We start from the raw sequence: 18,465 nt of genomic DNA, 5'->3' as shown, positions 1-18,465 counted from the left end.
AGTCAACAATTTCAAAAACGCCTTTTTTAAGATGATGTTTATTTAAATTAAAGTAAACTATTAAAAGGAAAAAACAAATATGTAAAATAAAATAAAATAAAGAATCTCTAAACAATCTTTATCACTTCAAGTTCAAGCGTGGAAACCTTCACGTTGATGCTTTGCATCAGTTTGTTTCAAAAAGTTTCCCAAAAAGTCCTTTTTCTTTTCATTTATTTTTTTTTTAAAAAATGCATAACTGCGAGGTCTACCAAGCATTCATTTCATAGACAGTCAACAATTTCAAAAACGCCTTTTTCAAGATGATATTTATTTAAATTAAACTATTAAAAGAAAAAGGTAAATATGTAAAATAAAATTAAATAAAAAATCTCTAAATAATCTCCATCAATCACACTTATGCATTGCACTACATAAGTTATAAGTTTCCTGCAAAAATGTCCTCCAAAAATCCCTTTTTTTTTCAGTTTAACACAAAACGCTATGCTTTCATTTGCGCAAGATATGCAATTTTAGAAACAATATTTTTTTTTATCAGAATGTTATTTATATTAAAGAACTCATTAAAGAAACTTTAAAAAATAAGAAGTATAAGTCCCTAAATGAACTTCATCAGTCACTGTGACTCAAACTGGAAAAGTTTACTGTAATAACTGTATAAGTATCTATCAGATAATCTATAACTCAATACTCTTATTTGGTTCTATATGAAACAGTCCAACGTAATTGTCATAAAAACTTAATTTCAGAAATGCTTTTTTGAAGTCGAAATTTATTTTATTTAGCGAATGTAGTGTAATAAAAGTTCGAAAATTACAAATAAAATTGAACAACAATAAGAAAAGAGAAAAAAATTCTTTGCGCAATCTTTTATAATCACAGTAGTAGAAACAGGAAAAGTTTCACTTTGCACTAAATAAGTTTCTTTTAGAAATGTTCTCAGAAATAACATACTCTTACCAGTTTTATAAGAAACATTTCTATATAAATTTTAAAGATGCTCGATAAACTATTCAGAAATGGACCGGAATCCAATTAAATTAAATTACTTATTAAAAAATAAAATACAATGTAAAGTAAAATAAAACAGCATGAAATAAAATAAAACAACATGAAATAGGATAAAACAAGACAAAATAAAAAAAAATTTTAAACAATCTTCAACAATATTTTAAGTACTAACTTTTTAATTTCACTTCATATTACATGTAGCTTCTTTTGGAAGTTTTTCAAAAACATTCATATTTCTTATAATTTTATTTGAATAGTTTTAATCCGAACCTAAACAGAAATTTATTAAATTTAAAAAAAAAACATTATAACATTAAAAATTAAACATAATAGTTAAAATAAAATGAAACAACATGAAATAAAAAACGATCTCTGAGCAATCTTCATCATCACTAAATTGCTAATTTAAAGTTTCAATTTATGTAAAATAAGTATAAGTTTATTTCAAAAAATTTCTCAACGAATTTATATTCATTTCTGTTTTATAGGAAACGTTTCTGTAGAAATGTCATGAAAGCTTTATTTCAGAAACACTATTTTTTGAGCGGAAATTTATTTCAATTAAAGAACATATTAAAATAAAATTAAAATTAAAAAATATTAAAATTTTAAAAAATTAAAATAGAATAAAGCAATGACATAAAAACGTATAAAATCTTGGTATAATCTTCAATAATCACAATAAGACAAGGGTATTGGGTAGTAGTATTCTACCTATATAAAAATACGGAAAAAAAGCAACAAAAATTCAATATATTATACACTTATGAAGTCCTTTAATACAAAAATTTAACTGCTCATCAAATGATTCAAAATTTGGATTTTATTTCCACAAAAAAGAGGGGGGGAAACAGAAATTAAAATCAATAAGGAAGTCAATTAATTGGTAGTTAAAATTAAAAAGAGAATTAAAGAAGAATTAAAAAAAAAAAAAATCAATAACTATTTGGCTATTCCTCAAATGATACGAAATTTGGATCACTTCATTCCCACTATCAAAAAAGGAAATAAATAAATTTTGAAAAAACGGAACTTGAAATTTGATAAATAAATCAATAGGGAAGTCAAATTAATTTGTAGTCAGAATTAAAAAAAATTGATGTCGGAATTAAAGAAGAATTTAAAAAAATCAATTTATTATACGCTCATAAAGTCATTGAATACAACAATTTGACTACTCCAAAATTTGGATCACTTCTTTCCCACTACGAAAAAAGAAAAAAAAAAACAGAATTTAAAATTTAATAAATTAATTAATCAGAGTGTCAATTAATTTGTTGAAGTCAAATTTAAGTTCATTAATTTAAGTCAAAATTAAGTCATTATTATGTCAAAATTAAGTCAAATTAGTAAGTAATTTAATACAGCAATATCACTACTGCTCAAATGATAAATAGGGAAGTCAAATTAATTAGTAAGTCAGAATTTTAAAAAAATTGCAGTCAGAATTACAGAAGAATTTTAAAAAAATCTACATATGATACACTCATAAAATCATATAATACAAAAATTTGATCACTCATCGAATGATTCAAAATTTGAATCACTTCATCCCCCTTACGTTACGAAAAAAAAGGAAGAAAAAAAAAAACATTTGACTGCTCATCAAATGATACAAAATTTGGATCACTTCATTCCCAGTAATAAAAAAAAATGAAATTAAAAATCAATAAATCAATCAATGATGAAGTCAGTTAATTTGTAGTCAACGCGTCAAGTTAATAGCAAATGGGACCTTAAACGACCACAGCATTTATTCAGTTACAGGCAATTGGTAAGAAATTCGAATCAGCTATCAATTAAAATCGCATTCGGATCCATTTTATGGTTCAACAATTCGAACCCGAGGATTAAGATTGAAATGAAACCATAATTGCCCAATTAAGACTACTTACAAATTGCTCAATTATAGTCTTAAGGCTGGAAAAGCGATTATCTCCTTACAAATTGGAGAAGAAATTCTGACGTTTATAATCTCAAACCCGTAAATCAAGGAATTCTTAATAATGCCATTTTGCACTCATTGGGGGGACAGAAAAGATATATGATGGACGACGCCTATCGAATTTTATCATCTTATTATTAATCATCTTTGATAATTCGTATGGATAAGGGGTTATTAGTTAAAAGAATTAATTATCCGCCGTTACCAGTTGCGCACAAAAGCTTCATCAATATGCTGAAACCATTGTAGTTGCAGTTTGATTTTAATGTTGAAAATTGATTTCCACGATAGTCAAAATTGACTTTCTTTATGTTACTAATTACGTTTTTGTTACTATACAAATTTTATAGTTGCGTTTGTGGTACTTTTGTGAAAAAAATTCCTCGACCCAAATGTAATTATGGTGTTGTCTTATAACTAGTAGCAATAACAATAGTTATGAATGATTAATTTACCATTCCGAATTACAATCGTTAATTTTCCAACCAAAAGCAATTGTCGTGAACATTTTCAGAGCGATTTGGTGTGCAACTATTGTTTATTTTCTAACCAGAAACAATAGTAATGGACAATTTCTAAACCAATCCGAATGCAACTGTATTTTTTATATTCTAACCACTAGTGATAGTTATGAAGAATATCCAAAGGGTTCTGAATGTAACTATCGTATATTTTCTATCAGTAGCAATTGCCTTGACTCAATCCCGAATTCAGGTAATGTTTATTTTTTTACTAGACGAAATTATTGTAAATAATTTCTATACCATTCCGATTGCAACTATCGTTTTTCTTCTAACCAGTAGCAATTACTTTGAATAACTTCTAAACAATTTCGAATTCAACTATTGTTTCTATACAATTATTATTGCTTTGAACAACTTTTAAATCAGCCCAAATTCAAGTAATGTTTATTTTTTAACCAGTCAAAATTATTGTAAATTATTTCTAAACCATTCCGAATGAAACTATTGTTTGTCTTCTGACTAGCAGTAATTACTTTGAACAACTTCTTAACAATTCCGAATTCAATTATTGTTTCTTTACAATTATTATAAATAATTTCTTAAATATTCTTCAGGCATCTATCGTTTATTTTCCGAAAATATCAATTTTTATGAACAACTTATAATCCGTTCCAAATGTTGTTTATTGTTTACTTTCTAACCAGTAGTAACGGTTATAAACAACTTCGAAACCATTCCGAATGGAACTATTATCTGTTTTTTTAATCAGTTGTGGTTGTTGTAAATAATTTCCTTACCGTTCTGAGTGCAATTATAGTTTATAATTAATTATAATATATATAATATAATTATAATTATAGTTTGCAATTAAGAATCCGACTAGTTTCGACAACTTTTTTTTAAAAATATTAATATAAAATTTTGAAAAACTAGTTTATTTGTTTTATTATGAGTAAAATATTAATAAAGCTAGTAAAAAATTATTATTATTATTTTTAAATACATATTTTTAGGTAAAAATAAAGCATTTTTTTTATTTAGTAGACTACTATGTTTAGTATGAACTATGTTTTGAACTATTTCCTTAAAAGCAAGTATATATACTACTGAGTTAGGGATCAATGTAGTTTAAAAACCAAATTTTTGATCTTTGAGAAAGAAAAAACATGCATAAAAAATGAAAATCCTCTTTTTCTCATTGTCTGTGGTTCAAAACATGCGTGCTATAATCATAAACACTCAAGAAAAATTTTAGACTATTATTTTAAAAACGATATGAGATATCGGATTTAAGGTGGTGTAAAATGGGAAAAAATCTGATTTTGAAATATGCACATTTAAATATTTGAAATCATTAGTCTCTCAACGGTTATCACATAGCACAAAAACTGCTATAACTTTGTACATAATTGTAGTACGAGCAAAAGTAAAGTGTTTTTAGAAAGCTAAGAGTACAGGAATTCTAAATTTATAATAAACTCATTTTCAAAAATTTTAACTAACTTATCAATTTAACTAACTAATTGACCTAACTAATCAAATACTCTAATAACGATCGATATGAATGATTTCTAAGCCTCATTGAATTCAACGATTATTTATTTTCTAACTATCATTTGCTTTCAAACCAATATCATTTGTTAAGAACAGTTCCTAAATCATCCCGAATGCGACTATCATTTATTCTTCAAATCAGTCTTAGTTGTTATCAACAATCTCCTAAACCCTCAGAATGCAACAATCGTTATTTATATTTCGATTTATAGCAATTGTTACAAGCATTTCTGAATTCAATTATTGTTTATTTTATAACCAGTAGCGAATGACAGAAACAATATATGAACGGATCCGTATGTAGCTATCCTCTAACCTGCAATTATTACTAACCATTCCGTATACAGTTATCGTTTATTTAGTTATTGTACTAACCAGAAACGATTATTCAAAACACTTTCTAAATCGTTCTGAATACTACTAGCAGACAATTTGTCACTTGCACAATTCACCGCAGGCACAACTGGTAGTAAGAGTAATCGTCATTGAATAGCGGAGGAAAATGTTATTATCTCCGCACCTGCGCTGTTTAAAACTACAGTTTCAAATACTAATTGTTTGCTAAGATTTTAACACTTTCTTTGTTTTGTTTATTTTCAAAATTTCCCACAACGTTTAACTATCATTCATAAACTATTTCGTAATAACCTTAAACCCAACCGTCTCGGTGTCGTATAATAAATAAAATAGTGTTAAAAGAATGTTGATAATTTTAGCCGATTTGATTTCTGGATGAATTGAGAAATGTTAACTACCATGGAATGTTAATAGTTTGAGTAAAAATATATAGTTATGAAACTGAAGTAAGTAACAATAGACAAATCATTAATCACTCCTTCCCAAAGTGCTTTGGTAATACTTTAAGGGTCACAAATTAAATATTTAGCTAGCTTTTGATTGCAATGCATGAGTTTTTTTATTCGTAAATGTATCTATTTCATCCAAATCTCAAGAAATTGACGATTTGTCGCAACGAAGAGTTGTGCCTGCGATAAATTATGCTCTCAACAAATCGTGCCCTCCACGAATTGTCGTTGCAACGAATTTGCGATGAATTGTGCTCGAGATGAATAGTTGCAACGATGAGTTGTGCTCACGAGAAATTTTCGCCGCGATGACGCGCTGAATTGTGCCCATGACGAATTTTCGCCGCGATGATTTGTGCCCTTCACGAATTTTCGCCGTGATGAATTGTAACCAGAACAAATTGTCGCAGGAAGAAATGTACCCACGAATTATCTTTGAGACGAATTGTGCTCCAGACGAATTGTCTCCCTTCAAATTGTCAGCGACGTATTGTCACCACAACGAATTGACACAACCTTTCAAACCATTCTAAATGCGAAAGCAATTGTTACGAACTAAAAGCGATTGTTATGAGCATTTTCCATCAAATACAGAACATAATTATCGTTATTTTCTAATGACACTCCATAAACGATTCTGATTGTTGCAATCGTTATTCTCTAACCAGTTGTTGTTGCAGTGAACACTGAGTTCCTAATGTAATATTTTCTTACTGTTCTGAACATTTTCCAAGCCGTCCCGAATGCTTATTCAAAAATTTATTGTGATTGTTATGCTTACTAACTAAGAGTTTTTAGAGTGTAATATTTTCTGTCCAATAACAACTGATATGAACAATTTTCAAAAGAACTAATCGATCGAAGACACGTGAAGTTAACAGTTTTCAGATTGGAACAACTATTTGTTACTTCGCAAGTAACTTTTCTTCTTTAAAAATGAGTGTTTTAGAGACGTAACTAAGCGAAATCACTGTTTTAAACTGGATATTTAAGCTTGTCACTAAAATAACTGTTTCTTTTTGAAAAATATTCGTCGTTTTAGAACAATTATTTCAATTTGTCATTTAAAATAACTGTTGCTGTTTGAAAATGCCTTCAGAAATCTAAAAGTAAGATAAAAGTAGCCGTTTTAGAAAAATTATATATTATTCATTGTGCGAGTATTAAACAATTTCATTATTTTACTTTTACTGATTCAATCCGTTGCCGTTTTAGAACACCGTTTTAGAACAATTGTATGTTGTTATTCATTGAATAATTTGACGAGTATAAAACGATTCCATTATTTTTCTTTTACTGATTCAATCCGTTGTCGTTTTAGAACACCGTTTTAGAACAATTGTATGTTGTTATTCATTGAATAATTTGACGAGTATAAAACGATTCCATTATTTTTCTTTTACTGATTCAATCCGTTGTCGTTTTAGAACAATTGTATGTTGTTATTCATTGAATAATTTGACGAGTATAAAACGATTCCATTATTTTTCTTTTACTGATTCAATCCGTTGCCGTTTTAGAACAATTGTATGTTGTTATTCATTGAATAATTTGACGAGTATAAAACGATTCCATTATTTTTCTTTTACTGATTCAATCCGTTGTCGTTTTAGAACACCGTTTTAGAACAATTGTATGTTGTTATTCATTGAATAATTTGACGAGTATAAAACGATTCCATTATTTTTCTTTCACTGATTCAATCCGTCGCCGTTTTAGAACAATTATATATTACTCATTGTCCAATTTCACGAGTATTAAACGATTCCATTATTTTTCTTTTACCGACTCAACTCTGAAACGAAGTAAGAAGCTTTTTAATAACTTCAAAACAAAAGCATTTGGACTAAAATTTTACAAGTATTCGTTCAAACTAATGAGCGCCTGAAACTCACACGGCAAGAAAACTTTATCACCTGTTCATTATATGAAGTCATCGGAGTAGAGAAGAGTCGCAATAAATTATGCTTTCAAAAATAGATTGTTATCTTATAGCACCTGCTCGACAACTGTCCAATATTTTTTACAGAGCAAATTTGACACTCTTTTTCTTCAACTGTTCATAAATAAACGTTAATCTTCTATGAAAAATTGTCTAAACTACATCTAATATTTAATTTAGGTCAGGGAGATTTTTTTTTAGAATGATGACGTGGCATTGTCCGGTAAGCTTTCCTTTTTTACCAATTTAAAGCTCTATTCCAACTTTTTTTAATACAATTTTGTTTTTTGTCTTTTTTTCACTGTTGCTAGTTCATAACGGTTATTAGCATAACAGTTATTGTTAGATTACGTTTTTTCCTTCTCAGTCATCGCTCTGTCTGCTAATTATGAAAATAGAACAAAATCTCTATTTTCAGAAGAAGAAAGAAAGGTAAGTAGGTACTTTATTTACGTCACACAAGAGCTGCACAATGAGCTATTGGCGATGGCCTGGGAAACATCCCTGAGGATAATCCAAACACATGCCATCACAATTTTGATCCTCTGCAGAGGGGATGGCTCCCCTGCTTTGGAAACCCGACGACCTGCGTGTGAGGTCCAGCACTTTACAATAGACAATTTAACGAAGACCGATACCGTTCACCCTCAGTCCCTACGCAGGCTGATCAAAGTGGTCAACGACTACCTTACTGACTGCAGCCAGTGATGCTTGACTTCGGTGTTCTCCTGGGAACCGTGTCTTTACGATCTGTCTACTGCGGAACAAGATGAAAAGCAGTTCTGATTTATATGTACATATACTTGAATAGTTATTACAACTCTGCATTGTTCGTAAAATTAAGAATTGTTCAATAATTTTTATATCGATAGAAATATCCTGAAAAATTGCATTTCTTTTTCATGTCTTAAGAGCAAGTATTTATTTTTCTTAATATTTATGCTATTTTTTTTATCTGCTTTAAAGCCAGAAAATTCTTCTTAGCAGAAAAATTAACGGAAGATTCAGAAAAATCTATGAAAGTGACAAAAAAATTCAAAATTATGCTTTTTTTTATATATATATATATATATATATATATATATATATATATATATATATATATATATATATATATATATATATATATATATATATATATATATATATATATATATATAATTAGCAGTTTCGCATAATAAGCTACCTACTGCAAATGAATAAATAAATAAATAAAAATTTCAAAAATAAATTTTGTTTTAGCAGTTTTTTGAAATTCTATTTCATAGCATTACAAACAGAAAGAAAATAGTTGCCAAGCCACTTTTCTCGAAATCTGTTGTTTTTTCAATCGCTTGGCAGTATAGTTAAAAATTTAAGCTTTGCCTTGAGCTTAAAGTACTTTAACTGAAGCTTTTCTATTTTTCTTGGCGAAAGAAACGACGTTATTAAGACCGTTTTTTGAACCTCTTTCGCCAATAAAAATAAAGAAAAAAATCCACAGTTCAGGTCTTTTAAGGCAAACTTGCAGTTTTTTGCGATACATTTATCATCTTGTCATAATTTTGGTTATAGAATGGAAAAATCGTATGTAGTTCGAATCGAATGGTAGTTCGTATGCTTTTTAAAAAAATCACCATTTTGGCGAAGTTTTACCCCCTAGATGATAATCGTGCAAATATGTCCGTTGAAATAGTCTAACATGCAGCAAAAAACATAGTTGTAAAGTTTATGCGGTCAGCGGCGCCATCTTTCGACAGACTTTGAAGATATTTGTGAAATCTACTGCGAATTAATTAGTTGGCTTCCGAAACAGAAAGCGGTAAATAGTACATCTCAATGATGTATTTCGTCAACTGGTTTTTAAAATCGCTAGTCATTTGGTACTTATAATTAGATGCAACAATCTTTTGGCATTTTGTCATTTTTCTACATTTCTGAACAATTTCACGTGCAATAAGCAGAGCGGTTGCACGTTAACCCAATTTCTGAAAATTAAAAAATATGTAGAGAGAGAGAACTTAATTCTGAATAGTAACTTTCTTAAAAAATATGAAAAAGAAATTTTTGCCTGTCCAAAAATAAAAGATAAGAGTAAGAACATTCCAATAATGACACGAGAATTCTGAAATATCCACAATTTGAACCATGAAGGGCCCCCTTGAGTTTCCTCGGAAATTGAAATTAATTTAAAGTGTTTACCGCTTTCTTCTTCTTCATAAGCGCAACAGCCTTTCACAGGCCAAGGCTGACTCGCAGATTTTCCTCCATCTGGCCCTGTCCGGTGCGACGGCCCGCCATCGGTTGACTCCCAACAGCTTGAGGTCCTTTTCAACGTCGTCTATCCATCTTGTAGGTGGTCGTCCCCTACGTCTCGTCCCTTCAATTGTGGAAAAAGTCACTTTTTTGGCAGGGACGTCATCAGAATTTCTGAAGAGGTGGCCCAGCCACCTAATGCGTGATGCTTTAATAGTTCTCACAATGTCGGTCCCACCGAATTTGTCATATTTTTTGTAAATTTCTTGGTTGTAAAGAATTCTCCATACGTTATTCTCTTGAAGAGATCCAAAGATTTTCCTCAAAATTTTTCTTTCAAAAATTAGCAGTTTTTCCTCCTCTATTTTGCTTAGGGTCCAGCACTCACTTCCATACGTAGCTATAGGCCTGATTAAAGTTTTGTAGATGTTTAACTTTGTCTTCACACTGATGAACTTGGATTTCAGTTGGTTTCTGAGGCCGTAGAAACTTCTGTTAGCCATGGAAATTCTGTTATTTATTTCGATTTTCAGGTTGTTGTGGCTAGAGATCAAGGTTCCTAGGTACTTGAACTGGTTAACAGTTTCAAAAGAGTAAGTCATTATCTCCAGAGGAGATCGATCAGGAGTTTTATTTGTTGCGATCAAAAACTTGGTTTTGTCTGCATTTATAACTAGTCCCATCTCCTTCGCCGCACTCTCAAGCGCTACAAAAGCGTCAATAACTGAGCGCTTTGTTCTTCCAACTATGTCGATATCATCAGCAAAAGCGAGTAGTTGGACAGTTCTTTGTAAGATTGTTCCATTTGTGTTGATACCAGAGTCTCTAATGGCCTTTTCCAAAGCTATGTTAAATAGCAGGCAAGAAAGGGAATCACCCTGTCTGAGGCCTTTTTCGGTGAAAAATGGTTCAGAGAGACTTGACGAGATTTTTATTCTGCACGAAACTCTTTTGAGTGTCATTCTTGTGAGGCTGATTAGCTTCTTTGGGATGTTAAACTCCAACATAGCCTCAAGTAGTTTTCTTCGGTTGATGCTGTCGTAGGCAGCTTTAAAGTCAATAAATAAGTGGTATGTGTCAATGTTATACTCTTTGGTTTTCTCCAAGATCTGTCTGATAGTATGCAATTGGTCAGTCGTTGTTTTTCCTTGTTTACCGCTTTAGTATCATAAAATATAAATATTTAAATTTATACAAAAATAAATTAATGCTATTGAAATGTATAATATAAGTATTAGAACCCTAATTATTTCCATCCGAAGCAAGCGATAATCAAACACTGTTTCTACACATATTTAACAGAACATTACTCTGGGTTTTACCTTCCCATATTCTAAATGGTATGGGAATTGAAGGTGTGTCAAAAAGAAATTTTTAAAAAAAATTTCTACTATATAACTAACAAGAATTGATAAATTTTTAAACAACCCTCCGACAACTGTTCGGAATAGAATATATTTTGCTTCACCTACGTAACTAATTTACAGAAAAAGCAAGTACAGGCAAACCTAGAGTTTTTCCTAATACGTTGATCAAGAAGTTACCTTGTCTTCTGGATCGAGTTCAAAATTAGATGGCTACGGAGTTCAACATTAGTAGTCGTAAGCCCAGGTTTGGGTCAGCTGTTCAACGACGGTAATAAAATGTAAGGGAATGAGCAGCGTTTGCTCAGGCGATAGATTATTCGCCTCCCAATCAGGTGACGTGACTCAGGTTCAAATTCCAGTTGTGACTGTTGATACGAATTCTGCTTCAGGCTCAATCCGATCACAGTGCTGACGTAAAGTATACTCAATGGTAGACGGTTCACGGGTTAGAATCCTCTAGGTGTCAGACTAACCGAGGAAAGTTTTCTTGTCCATGTAATTGAAATGCGGGTTAGTTCTATAAGAATGTACTCCACCAAGACTAGTTCGTCCCAATACTTGATCCAGGTGTTCCCTTGTCTTCTGCATTGGGTTCAAAATTGAGACTGTGGAGTTAAACGTTGCTAGTCGTTAACTGAGAATTAGGTTGGTTGTTCAACGCTGGTTTTAAAAAATATATATAAGAGAATATGCAATAAAATCCCATAATAAAAAATAAAAATTAAATAAAGTAATTTATTTGGTAAAATATAAATGCTATTGTGATGTAATACTTTTTAGTACAGCATATAATTTTGGAAAAAAAATTGCATAAGTTGCTATTAGCTACCTGATTTATAACAGGAAATTTTGAACTTTTTTTTCCTTAGTCATCGTTTTTTTTTTTTTTTTTTTTTTTTTTTTAATTGTTGCTTAATTAAGGTTAACTTTTCAAATATTAATAAAAAAATAATAAAAAGGACGAGGTCGTGAAAAAATTATTAAGTACAATAAAATCAGCTCTTTTTAATGATAAAAAAAAAATGAGGATTAATATCTAATGCGAATGAAAAAATAATCAAGAACATTTAACGAACGCTTTCAGTTTTTTAACTTACATTTTCTTACATTCATATATATAACTTGTTTCAATAAAATTTTTTGCTTAAAATTACTTTTCCGAGATGTTTAATATAAGACGTTTCGTTTGCTTGATGTATGTGACGCCATGTTTTAGTTGACATGTATTTTTTTTTCTTAATATTTGTTAACTTTTTTATGAATTAATTTTAAGCAAAGAGAAAGACAGAACAGGGTAGAAAGCAACAGTTTTGAAATTACTGGTGCTACCATCTAGTGGGCATAATTAAAAATAAAGAATTGTATGTCATTTATTTGTAGAATATATAACTTGCTTTGTATGCGATTAACGTTAGTTTTTGGTAAAGGGGTTAATAAATAAATAAATAAATAAAAAATACAAATGAAAAATATTTCAATTCTTAAGTATTTTAAAAGACAAATTTGCTAATTTAAGTCTTCGTTACAATATTTCTTTATGATATATATATTTTATTATATAATATATTATATTGTATGTTTTATTATATTATGTAAACATAAGTGCACGAAACAGTAAAAAACATTTCATTTTCTCTCTTAATGTAACATAAATAGCTTGTGTTTATTATATGAAATAAATTGTTCGAGTTTTTAAAACATCAATAATAACAAATGATATAGATAGAAACCACCAAACAAGGGGTTTTTCCATCTTTTTCTTATGAAACCAAATGCAATATAAATTCAATGTCATTAACTGACGTCTGTTTCTCACAACAATTTTTTAAAAATTTTTTATTTACCCCATTTAAAAAATCGCGATGATTAGATATTAAAAAAGATTGTATAATGCTAAAAATGATAATTTAATAATATTAAATAAAAAATATTATTAAATTTAAATTGTAACTAAATAAGTAAAATTGTCAATTAAAGTTTGTAAATAATTTTATTTAAGGATCTCGAAAAATTCAATTTCTTTTGCATAAAAGCATAAACTTATTTATAAACACACTATGAAAATGTTTCTAACTTTTAAAAATTATGTTTCTGTAGAAAGTTTTTAAAAGATCTTAGTAGATGGCGACACTAATTGATTTAATGCAATTTTCAATTCTGTTATTTTTTTTTTTTTATTTTTTTTCGACAAGAAGATTTTTTCATTAATTTTTATTAGTTTTTTTTATCTCTTATCTCAAACATTAATTTTTAAGAAAAAATTAATTTAAGAAAAATGAAGAAAAAAGAACATTTAACTCCCTGATAAAGGTCGGTATGCTTTATTAATAATTCCTTAAGCTTTAAAAACGCGTTACGATGTTTCGATAAAAAAAAAAAAAGAGAATTATAATAATCTTAATGGAGATTTTTTTATATAAATAAATAAAGAAAAAAAAAGTACTCAAAAAGTTTTTGTGTTTTCTCTCACTCAGACAATTTGAAGTCATATTTGATAGCTCATTTTATTTTTAGAAAGTAAGAACATCCTATCAATATCTTTTTTATCAATCAACATAAAATTTATTAAATTACAAGTAATATATTAAAAGTGGAAAAAAGTTTAAAAACATAACAATGAAACAAAAATTGTTAAATTAATTGATAATGAGAGTAATGAAAAATATGGACTTCATTTGAAACATTATAATTATGCATCAAGAGTAATTTTTTGAAATGTAAGATTTTAAGCTGATATAGCTTAAAGTAGCATTTTAAAATTTTGAAAACGCAATATTAAAAATGGAAAAGAAAAAATATTTTGTTATAAATTATTTATTAAATTTTAAAAGGTTTAATTCAGTGAAATTACGAATTTAAACTGGTTTGCAAAAAAAAAAAAGTAAAAGTTTTTGCATAATTTTTAAAACAACGAGTTAAAAAAATTTTTTTACCGTGCCGCGTTCTTTTGCAGTTTTTTAAAATATTTCCTATATGATGATTTTTTTTAAATGAAAAAAAATATTTACAGAACATGAAAAGAACATGTGCTGCCATCTTATGAAGCTCCATATTAAGAATATACCTCAAAATTTATAAATTAATTAGAAGGAATTTTTTAAATAATCAAATTAATTTACTGTACAAGCATACGATCAAACACATTTTTTTTTATTTATTCTTAAATGCCTTAACGTTCAAAAACTTGCATGTTTCTTCTAAAAAAAAACTTCCGCAGGAATAAAAATAATTTGCTACTAGGAGCTACAATCATTAGCTTTATCCTTCCTTCGTATTTATCTAATTTTCTATTTATTAATCTAACACAACTGAAGAAGTAAATGCATGTTGTAAAACAAAATTTAAAAGTTAGAAAAAGGGAAATAATAAATTATTTTTAAAAACATTGTCAAAAAGAGAACAAAATACTGTCCTTTTCGTTTATTTTGTATAAAGTAAAAAGCTGAAAAATGGAATATCATTTTTTTTTTTAACTTAAACATGAGCTGCCAAGTGTAATTAATAAAAGCTGAAAAGTAATTTCCTAAATTGTCAAAACTGACAGTTATATTAAGTATTGAGAATTATCTTTTTAATATAAATATGACTAACTCCTTTCATCTTTCATAAAAATATGATAATTGCGTAATAATTTTTTTTAAAAAATCTCCTCAACACTTTTTTAATACGTTTGCGGACAATAAAAAAAAAGGCAAGAAAGTATTTGCATAATAGATTTTATTGGGGATTTCAGCAAAAATATTCCGCCCGAACAGGGACTCGAACCCTGGACCGTTAGGTTAAAAGCCTAACGCTCTACCGACTGAGCTATCCGGGCTCGATCAAATTGTAATAATTTACGTTTATATACTAAGACAGCAACTTATTGAAGCTTGTTAAACATTTTGATTGATTTATTATTTTATCTCATTAAAAATTGATATTAAACCGATTAAGATGTTAAAGAGAAGAGAAAATAATAATAATTCTATTAGATAAGAATTTGATTATAGTTACATAGACAGGGAATATAGAATTTTGAATAACGAATTTTACCATTTGAATTATGGATTTTATCAAGTGTAGCGGTAACTAAATACTTTATTCATTTAATTAATTCATTTATTCCATTCCAATCATTTATTTGTGGAAAAAAATACTTTTTATTGTTATTCTGAAACGATTCTTGAATTCTTTTTTTTTTATCGTATTCATATAGTAGACTCTCTAAAATTCACGTATTGTTTACAATTTTATGATGCAATTTTTCTTTCTAAAGTAGTATCAATGTGCATTAAAAGTGTTTGAAAAATGAGTAATACATTAAAAAAGGCAAAAACTATAAACTAATGATAGAATTGTGTGTAATTTAAAATTCTTCTTGATTCTTTTTAATTAAAAGCAATGGAAACAAGGAAAATATCAGAATTTAAAATAGTGATAATAATAAATTATTTATTTAAAAATATACAAAAAAATTGAAGAGAGGAAAAATGACGAAATAAGAAAATCTTCATTTGAGTAAAACGAAAAAAAAAAAAAAATTAATTGATTTTACTCAAATCACTTCATTTTTCAGATTCCTTCAATCATTAATTATATAATCATTGTGTAAATATCCAGAAAAATATTATAACGAAAAAAATTATAAATAGTAAGAGTAAAAAATGAATGAAAATTAACGATATTTAAGTAAAAAAAAATTATTATATAATTATTTTGTTTTATTTATTAATTGTATTTATTTATTTATCTTTTTTTTTTTCAAACGTTAATTTAGAGTTAGAAATAAAAATTAAAAATCACGTTTACCTTTTACTTTGTGTTTTATTAAAATTTAAAAAATTCTTTTTGTCTAAATGAGGTTATAATGCTCAACAAAAATCTTTATTAATGTTTTTAAAATTGTGTACTGAGCGGCAATTATCAGTTCTTTGTTTACATTTTAAAACCATATCGGATTTTAGGGGATATTTCATGAAGTTTTCTAAACAGATGTTACTAAAAAAGACTTTTTTCTGTTGTATTTAAATCCTTGTAGTAAAATGAATGTAATGTAACTTTGTTGCAACATTTTAGATGCACTATTAAAATTGATTCCATATTTACTGGCAGAAGTAAATTGCTTAATTTAAAAAAACGATTAAAACAGAGAAGTTTAAAATACCATACAACTCAGATAAAATAAGATAATAAGATAAGGAAAGTAATAAAATATTAAAAATAATAAAATAAATTTCTTCTAAAGAAATAATGAGGAAAAAAATAAATAATTAAAACCAGCCTCAAAAAGCACGAGTTGGTAGAAAACACATGCTGAATCATCCGTCTAACGGGATTTGCATTAACCAGCTCCTACAACCAAAACCAGTTAATCATCTTGAAATCATAGCAAAATGATCAATTCAGCATGAGAACATGGTAGAAATATGCGATGCATTTGTTTAGCAAAACATATAATATCTAGTCAGGTTTTTATAACCTATTCATAAATATGTTTTTTGTCTTTGTTTCTTGAACTGCATTTCAGATAATTCCGTTCTTTTTTCTTTCCCCTCTTTAATGGATCTTTGACATATTCATTTTGGACATTTTCCCACTTTTATTCCCCCCCCCCTCTATAGATTTGTTTGATAATAAGTAAGAAATTCAACCAATTTAACATATAACTTTTTTTCTTCTGGTAGCAAATTGCTTTCGATTATTAAGTGCATTATGCGCAGCTCATTTATATTAATTAAATTTTTAAACCCAGTTAAAAAATTTTACTACAGTCAAACCCCGCTATAGTGAACACGGTTTATAGTGAACTCCCGGATATAGTGAACGAAATGTTAGGTCTCGTGCCTTGCTATACACGCATAATGTTATTTTTTGTGGATATAGTGAACCAAAAAAGTGAGGAAGTTGGATATAATGAACTTCTTTCTGTCTTTAACTGATTTTTTTCTACATTTCTTTTGTAATAATTTTGAAATTTTTACTTTAAAATAAATACATATGCCGATTTTTAAAACCATCTATAGATCGATAAGCTTCTTTTATCTCACTTTCCCATCCCTAAACAAACCAAGCAGATAGTGCACCCGTAAGGTGGCAGTGGGATCAATATGAATTTTCTGTCAGGATTGCTCATCAGCTAAAGATTACTAAATTATTTTTTTTTGTAAGCAAGACGAAGAGTAATGAAAAATAACACATTTTTCGCTACTAAATAATATTTTACTGTAATTTATTTAAATAATGTGTAATAAAAGGGAGGAGTTTGGGAACCATTAGTTAAATTGCCCGCATAACGGATATAGTGAACTCCCGGTTATAGTGAACCAAAATTTCGGTCCATTGAAGGCTCAATATGGCGGGGTTTGACTGTATTTATCTTTCTTAATTCTATAAAATTTTATATTGGTCTTTAAAATGTCATTCAATTAAGATTCATTTAATTGTCATAAAATTAATTTTTTATGACATTTAATTAAAGCAGTCTAAAAACAATTTTTTGAAATAATGAAATTTTTTAATTGCTTATTTTTTTTAAAGAAATGTCTTTTTTATATTTTTAATTTGACAATATGTCTATTAGAGAAACTTTTCTTGAAAGCTTGAAGTGAAACTCAAATAAATAAAAGCTAGATTAAATAAATCTTTGCAAACTTAAAATGCAAAAACAAAACATAGAAGAGTATTTTCTGCAACAGCCTGTTGTGGGCTCTTGCAGGAATGTGGAGCTTTAATCTCCAACGGGATAATGGCGAATAAGGCTCCTCATTACCATGTAGAATAGCAGGATTGTAGTAATGTGGCAAGCATTGCGTACAGGCCGCCTTTACTTCTCAAACAAACTGGTACCCATCTATCTGAAGCTGAGTGGGCTTCATGTGAGGTAGGGATCGAACACCTGCTATTCACAATGACAACAAATGAGTCATCGTGGCAAATTTATACTTATATATTCTTTGATCGTGGATCGAACTTTAAATGAGGTTTCCTCAAAATCCATTTTATATTCGCTGGTCGTTTTATAGATAACTTTCTCAACTTTCATCTGGTTTAATAAAATTAAAAGCATGACAGCTGATATACTTGCACTTAAAAAAAGTCTACGTTAAATTATTTTTGTTATAACGGTGGATTTTCATTCGCTAAAAGTTACCATCCTGAA

At 28.4% G+C, this 18,465-nt stretch overlaps 1 protein-coding gene across 1 annotated transcript in view; it reads left to right on the top strand.

Moving 5' to 3' along the window:
* Positions 1–7,810: 7,810 nt before the first annotated feature.
* LOC107452498 (patatin-like phospholipase domain-containing protein 4) overlaps positions 7,811–18,465 on the top strand; it is a 73,511-nt gene continuing 62,856 nt past the window's right edge. Inside the window, exon 1 of the mRNA XM_087161842.1 lies at positions 7,811–7,945. The gene's annotated coding sequence lies outside the window, so the exon portion shown is untranslated. The remainder of the gene's footprint in view (positions 7,946–18,465) is intronic.

The sequence above is a fragment of the Parasteatoda tepidariorum genome, chromosome 4 (assembly GCF_982258835.1).
Source record: "Parasteatoda tepidariorum strain Cologne lab strain chromosome 4, Ptep-v5.0, whole genome shotgun sequence".
In the NCBI taxonomy this organism is placed as follows: Eukaryota; Metazoa; Arthropoda; class Arachnida; order Araneae; family Theridiidae; genus Parasteatoda; species Parasteatoda tepidariorum.
The sequence above is the reverse complement of the archived record's forward strand: the minus strand, read 5'-3'. Positions and strand labels throughout refer to the sequence as shown.